This window comes from Gorilla gorilla, chromosome 4 (assembly GCF_029281585.2).
Source record: "Gorilla gorilla gorilla isolate KB3781 chromosome 4, NHGRI_mGorGor1-v2.1_pri, whole genome shotgun sequence".
In the NCBI taxonomy this organism is placed as follows: domain Eukaryota; kingdom Metazoa; phylum Chordata; class Mammalia; order Primates; family Hominidae; genus Gorilla; species Gorilla gorilla.
In genome coordinates, this window is record NC_073228.2 from 70,109,993 (window position 1) to 70,118,097 (window position 8,105).

Consider the following 8,105-nt stretch of genomic DNA (forward strand, 5'->3'; position numbering starts at 1 on the left):
GTTCTGAGAAATTATAAAAATCACCCAAGTTACTACTAAAAAAGAGATCAAGATCAGCAGCATTGTATTTGAGGACATGACAAATGTCCTAGGAGAGATGACACAAGAGAGGAGTCATGAGAAGTGAATCTCTCTGTACTCACTCATTATTTTATTTCTAACTTGTAATTAGCCTCCAAAATTGTGTTCTTCTTTTGTGAGTCACTCTCTTCTTTCCCTCTGTTCACTAACAACTCATACCCTCAATCCCTTTGTCTACCTATTGGGTGCTTCTTGTCCAAGTTTCACTTAGGATTGTTGCTTCCTCCTTCCAGGACCCTGAAGTGAAGTCAAAGTTACCTCATAGGTTCTCTTAATGCCCTCTGTATTTTCTTAGTTACAACACATAACAATTACAATGACAAGCAGAAAAATTAATTCATCAGCGTGTCTTTTGGGGGAAGACTAGGGATAGTGGATGGAACCACAGAAATATGCTCGTATTACAACACATAATCTGTAAAATACCTTTAAAGAAAGCCAGTCCTGTTAACTGAACAGGGAGGTGGGATGGGTAGCTTTTGTTTTGCTGAATGCCAAGTCTGAAATTTAGAAACAGAAACTCCTTCAGGAATGAATTACTCTGCGTAATAAACAAGAGATGATCCAATAAGGCTGGGCACTGCGTGAGGAATGGGAAAAAGGAGATAGAAAGGGACGGTGAGGGAGAGAGACGGGGATAGAGAGAGAGAGAAGCTCGTCCACACCATGCCCCTGTTAGTACCATCATGGAGATCAGAAATAAAATTATATGCTTTAAATAGCTTATTTTGGGAAACAAAATGTAAAGCCTTGCCTCTTGGTCCCTTACCAAATCCTCAGTGAAGTCTCAATTGTGTGAAAGCTTTTGTGTGAGTGGATTCATTTTGTGGAATCCAAAAAGGTTCTATGTTTTGAATCTGGTATGTGCAGAGCAAAATTTGATACTTCACATGCAAAATGGAAGGGAGAGAACAAAGGATCACTTTAGAGCTGGTTAACCTTTGGGAAGTCCAAGATGAAATTATTTTAAACAAGATGTAGTACACGGTTGCAGCTCTTATTGAATCACCACATTCTGATTGATCTATGACTCCCCAGTTACTGAAGCGTGGTGTGGGAGAACCTGTAGAGATGTTGAGTGTTGAGACCGAATGAATGCAGGAGAGAAGAGAAGGGCCAGCTCTAATGTGTGTCACACACTATACTGCAATAGATTGTTTACTTTTTAATTTCCCAAAGACTGTCAATTACTGAAGAATTGGAATAATGTCTGTCACAGCATTGTAGGCCCAGTGCCTAGCATGGTGCCTGACAAGCACAATATCTGTTGAATAAATAATTTCAAAACAGAATCCTGATTTTTAGAATGACTTCAACTTCTATCCACTGAAATTTCATATTTTCTCAAAAAGCACATTCAATAGGGCCAAAAAAAAAAAATCAGTCAAGGGGCTACTCTGACCCCTCCTGCCCCCGAGACTGACCCAGGTTTTCTGACTTCAAAGTGAATTTCATAAAGTATGAGTTATAATGTCTCATCTGATTCATTTTTCCTTGCCCAGAAAGTAGTGTGTATGGATACGTTTCAGCAGCATTTGAAAAAAAAAGTATGGTTGCCATTGCACTTCTATAAATCTTAGATTCTCAACCTCCTTGTCACAGATCTTTAAACTTATCCTGTAAAGTACTGGGTACTTACCCAATAGGCGTCAGGTACCATGGAATGCACTGAAGATAAAGAGAAGCAGCAAAACGAATGAAATAAACATGTATGTTGGATAAGAATACAGTAGTAGAAATACCAAATTCTTGTTGATCTCTGAAGAAACCTTGTTCTTCTAAGCTCCTGAGTCTTTGCCCAAGCTGTTCTGCCTGAAATTCTTATTACCTCCTCCCTCACTGCACCAACACTGCTCAATCTCCACCATGCTTCCTGGTAAACTTGGAAAATTCCTATTCATTGTTTGGGTTTGAGCTTTAATGCCAACTGTTCTTTCCTCAATCATTTTCATTGATAATTTATTCCTTTGTGCTCTTATAGTCTCGTATGCATACCTTTGTAATAATATGTGCTACACTGTTGTATCTCCTTATGTGTCTGTGCCTTCATTAGATTGATGGACATTCTAGAGGAGAGTCCCTCGAAAACTCCCTCATTCGAGAGGAGAATCACCTCAGGCTGAATCCACCTACCTTGGATTGCTGATATGTCACAAGATTCTGGTCCTGACAACCAAGCAGTTCTGTGGTTCCTATCCCTGGTCTGACATTTCCACTGATGCACTACCAACTTTGGTTAGAATTGGCTCGTTTGAGAGTGGCCAGAGAGCTTCTTTGCCAGAAAGAATTTTATTGATGGCAGAGTTTTGGAATTTATTAACCGCATCCTCTATATCATACTTATTTTTGCATCTATTTTCTACTTGCAACCCTTGATCAAGATCACATTTGTCTAAGCCGTAAGTAACTGCAAATCAGAATTCTTCTTAGAACCCTATGGCCAGATAATCTCATTTATTCTGAAATCAATGTCTCACCTAGATTCTACTCCTTAGCTTGAGCTCTGCATATCTCGGTGTCTTTAAAATGTTTCCACTTGGAAATCCTCACTGGTAGAGGTGAGCTGAACCCAGCCTGTGCTAGCTTATGAAAGCCTATTCATGCACATTTCTTTCCAACTGCTTATTTGGTGACATCATCTTGGTAGCTTGAAATAGGCCATCACGGGTACATTTGCATCATGGAAATCATCAAAGTCTGTAAACAGGATTTTTTGTTTTTGTTTTCTGGGAGAGCAGGTTTGTCTGTATACCCCTGCTCATAGGAATCTCAAAGTCAGCTTGTTCAATTGGAATGTTTTTTCTTCTTCCAAATGTCTTCTGCTTCTTCTTCTCCCTGTCTGTGAATGGTATCCCAAATCAGAAACTTGGCCACTGTCTTAGTCACTTGTCTCCTCTCCTTATGCTTCTATATGGTCATCCTCAGACAGGATTGAATCAATGTACAGAGCCCGTTAGTTGTCTCTTTCATCGGTTGTAATAGAAACTTGTAGCCGGACATGTGTTAGCCGAGATACACAACCTTTCCCGACCTCTGTTGTATTTGACTGTGGCCGGGACACTGAGTTCTCTGATACGTAAGCAGAGGCCATGTGTGCCATACCTCCTCCAGGTTCTCTTTCCTCTTCCTACTTGTATAAACTAGAGGGGGCAGCAGCCTAGCTTAGACCACAGAGGTGATGACAATAGCCCAGAACAGGGGGTTCTTAGACATTCTTTGTGACACGGGCCCTTTGACAGTCCTATGACCTCTTTTCCAAATACATAAAATAAAATGTATAGAATTATAACAAAAGCCAATTAAACTGAGGTACAGTTATCAACATTTAAGTAACCTAATTTGTTATCTAGTCATGTAGCATTTTTTTATTAACACACTAAATAACAAAATTTAGCAGCCAGGTCTTATATTTACAGTAATTTCAAAGCAGTAATAATTATGAGTGATATTTCAAGATTCTTTATTAACTGTACTGTGATATGAAAATGATCTGTGACTTCAAGTTGCTAAGCCACAGGCATTGCTAATACTACTGTGATTTGTTGTCATAATTCATAATTGAAGAGATTGCTAAACTTCATTTAGGAGCTAGTGAAAATAAAGATGTAATTTTTTTCCCATTCAGGTTCACAGGCCTCCTAAATTCTGTCCATGGGCCCACTTGTGGGCCTGCCAACCCTAGAATAAGACCACTGGCAGAGGATAGCAGAGCTTGATGTCTGCCTTCCTGGATGACCTCAAGGTGCACACCCTAACTAGATAGTTACATGAGACGTAAATCCCTATCTTGTTTTCCTGTTTAAGTCATTGCATTTTGGGGGTCTTTTTTTTTTTCTCATGGCAGTCCAGCCTGTCTACATCTACCTATTAAGTATCTCTTCAACTTGTGGTTCTTTTTTTTTGTCATCACTGTTGCTGTCTGGTATAGGTATTGCTGGGGCATTAACTGGGAATTGTTTCAGCTTTGTTTTTACAGCATTACTGAGGTATAATTTACATGCAATAAGAATACATGAATTTTTTTTTTTTTTGAGATGGAGTCTTGCTCTGTTGCCCTGGCTGGAGTGCAGTGGTGAGATCTCGGCTCACTGCAACCTCCACCTTCCGGGTTCAAGCGACGCCCCTGCCTCAGCCTCCTGAGTAGCTGGGACTAGAGGTGTGTGCCACCACGCAGGCTAATTTTTTATATTTTAGTAGAGACGGAGTTTCACCATATTGGCCAGGATGGTTTCAATTTCCTGACCTTGTGATCCACCCGTCTTGGCCTCCCAAAGTGCTGGGATTACAGGCATGAGCCCCCATGCCCGGCCAAGAATACATGCATTTTAAGCGCACTGTTTTATGAATGTTGGCAAATGTAGACACCTGTGTACCCACACAATCAATAAGCAGAATATTACCGCCACCCCAAAGTACCATTTCCTAGTCAATTCTGTCCTCCTCCTGTGCATGCCCTGTTGCCCATGCCTAACATGTTTCTGGTTCCGGACAGTCACAGATTTCGTTTTTGGCACTACAGATTAGATTTGTTTTTCTAGAGTTTCACACAAATAGAATAATGTAGAATGTACTTTTTTGTGTCTGGCTTCTTGGACTTAGGATTATGTTTTTGAAGTTTCATTGATGTTGCATTTATCAGTAGTTTGTTCCTTTTCATTATTGAGCAATATCTCATAATATTTTATCTATTCTTCATTTGATAAATATTTGGGTTGTTTCAAGATTGGGGCTATTGTGAATAGAGCTGCTCTGAATATTCATATATGGTTCTCTATATGGACAAATGTTTTAACTTCTTTTTGGTAAATACCCAAGGGTGGAATAACAGGGCCATATGGTAAGTAAATGTTTAACTTTTGACAAATCTACAAAAAGTCTACTGGAATTTATTGCTCTTAATCTGTAGTGAAATTTGGGGAGAATTGCTCTTGTAACAATATTGAGTTTTCCAGTTCATGAAAACAGTTCATACCTCTCAGTCTGAGTTTATGGAGACTTGGTTTTATGTACCTTAAGGTGGGTCTTAAAAAGCCTTGGCTTTGGGCCGGGCGCGGTGGCTCACGCCTGTAATCCCAGCACTTTGGGAGGCCGAGGTGGGCGGATCACGAGGTCAGGAGATCGAGACCACGGTGAAACCCCATCTCTACTAAAAATACAAAAAATTAGCCGGGCGCAGTGGCGGGCGCCTGTAGTCCCAGCTACTCGGGAGGCTGAGGCAGGAGAATGGCGTGAACCCGGGAGGCGGAGCTTGCAGTGAGCCGAGATTGCACCACTGCACTCCAGCCTGGGCGACAGAGCGAGACTCCGTCTCAAAAAAAAAAAAAAAAAAACCTTGGCTTTTTACCACGCTCATCTCTTTTACCAGAACTCAAAACCTACAAACTGTTTCCTCCTTCAGTGAGCAACAGATTATATCTCTACTCATCCAGCTGTTGTTCTGTGCTACACTTTGTGGATTCTCCCTTGGGTACACAGAGCTCAGGGATCAGTCAAATATCTGAGAGTAGATTTCGGGGCTTTTTATTCTAAGGCCTTTCTCCTAGAATTTCCCTGGTCAATTTCCAGTCACTCCGACTGCCTTGAACTCCATCATATGACACCTCCAGGCTTCAAGTCTGCAGTTCTCTGCTTGAATTCAAGTTGCTTTGCACAATACACACTGAGGTATATTGTCAGGATAAGAGCCCTTAAAGCTGGCTCCCATGCAGTGTAATTCCCTACTTTTAAGTGTCAAATTGCCTCCAGTTTCTGCCGGGTTTTGGCCTTTTTCTAGTGCTTTCATATCATTTCTTAAAATGCATTTTTTCCAGTGTTTAATACTGTTCTATGAGAAATATAAATCTAATCTAAGCTGCTCTGCCATTTTTTGCAGCTGGAACTTCCTAGTCCATTTATATTTCATATTATCATTGATACATCTATGTAATTTTGTCTTACTATTTGGTTTTTATTTGTCCCACCTTCTCCCTTTTTGACTTCTTTTATTTGAGACAGAGTCTCACGCTGTTGCCCAAGTTGGAGTGCAGTGGTGCTATCTTGGCTCATTGCAACCTCTGTCTCCCAGATTCAAGCAATTACAGTGCCTTAGCCTCCTTAGTAGCTGGGATTACAGGCGTGAGCCACCACACCTGGCCAATTTTTTATAGTTTTAGTAGAGACGGGGTTTCACCATGTTGGCCAGGGTGGTCTCGATCTCCTGACCTCAAGTAATCTGCATGCCTCGGCCTCCCAAAGTTCTGGGATTACAGGCATGAGCTACAGCACCCGGCCCCCTTTTTGACTTCTTGTGTATTAATCAAAAATTCTAAAATTATTCTATTTCCATTCTCATTTAGCTTGTTATACAAACTACTTTAATAATTTCTACTCTATTTTGGAAATTTCAATATGCATCTTTGACTTAATGAAGTCTAATATAAATTGGTACTTTTACTAATTATTAGGAAATGAGGGACCTTAGAAAACTGTACTCAATTTACGTTTAACTCCTGCACATTTTTTTGCTGTTGTCAGGCATTTTAGTTTTAGAAATATTTATTTTATTTCTTTTAGAGACAGAAAAGAAATATGTTGCCTAGGTTGGACTGGAACTCTTGGGCTCAAGTGATCCTCCCACCTTAGCCTCCCATGTAGCTGGGACTATAGGCACTCAGCACTGAGTAGTTTAATTCTAGGAATATTTAAAACACTGCAATATATTACATATAATACATATATATATATAAACCTTGTTCATTTAGATTTGTACATTTAGTTTCCTTCTTTTTCATTCTTCTTTGCCTTTCTCTACTGTCATTTGGGAGAATTTATCTTCTGCTTCAAGAACTATCTTTAATATTCTGTAAGACATCTTCTAGTGACATATTCTCTAGGTTACATTTTTTAAAATCTTATTTTGCTTTCATTTTGAGGGTTACTTTTGATGGCTACACAATTCTAGATTGACAAGTGTTATTTATTTGTTTTTGTTTTTGGTGGTTAAGGTCATCAGCACTTTGAATATGCTACCTCATTTTCCTTCTATTTCCCTAACTGCCCTTTGTTACTCTCTTGCTTTCTCTCTAGCATCTAGATCTCTCAAATCCTCACTGCCCCAGTTGCTCTCTGATGCTTAACACATCAAATATAACATTCTCCAGCTTTTCTAGTTGCTCTCAAAAGGAGACTATAAGTGAGTCTGCTATTTTGGGAAACATAAATTGTATTTATAATTATAAATATAAACTATACACACATCTATGTATATGTGTTTATGTGTGTGTGTGTGTGTGTGTGTGTGTGTGTATATCCATATATATGGACATTCTATATGCTTTTATTTTTATTTCATTTTCCAAACAAATGTCTTTGGCTGATATGTAGAAATGCAAGTGCTTCATTTTAATAGTGCTTTTATATAGGCACACGTAGAGAACAAAGATGACTAGAAGTGGCCATATTGGATACGTTTGCCTTGTTTTCATTGTTAGTTTCAACATTTTACTATGTGTGATTAAATATATGATGTTGGATTTATGATATTTGCTTTTCTTAATGCCTTCTATTAGATTGAGGAAGTTCTCTTTTAAGAAAGAGTTTGCAAAGTGTTTCTGTTACTAATGGAAGTTGAGTTATTGACAAAGGCCTTTTCTGATTCATTGAGGTAATTATATGAATTTTTAAACTTTTATCTTTAAATGTGATATATTATATTAGTATATTTTCCAAAACTAAACAATCCTCCTATTACTGACTTAAGCTGAGCTAGGTCATAATATAGATTGGATCTTTATATATAACTCTGTTGTACTATGTAAAAGTACAAATTAACATGATCGTTTTGAAAGCAGAATGGCAATATATTTGTTAGTTTGTGTTTATCTATGCCCCATGTCCAAGCAATTCAATCTGGATACATCACAGAGGACTTCTCAGTCAGGTCCATAAAGAAACACATACAAAGTTTGTTTTCAGTTGACTGTATGTATGGGTGTACTTGTAGGGAATTACATAGACTTTAATATGTATTACTATGAAATGGTTAA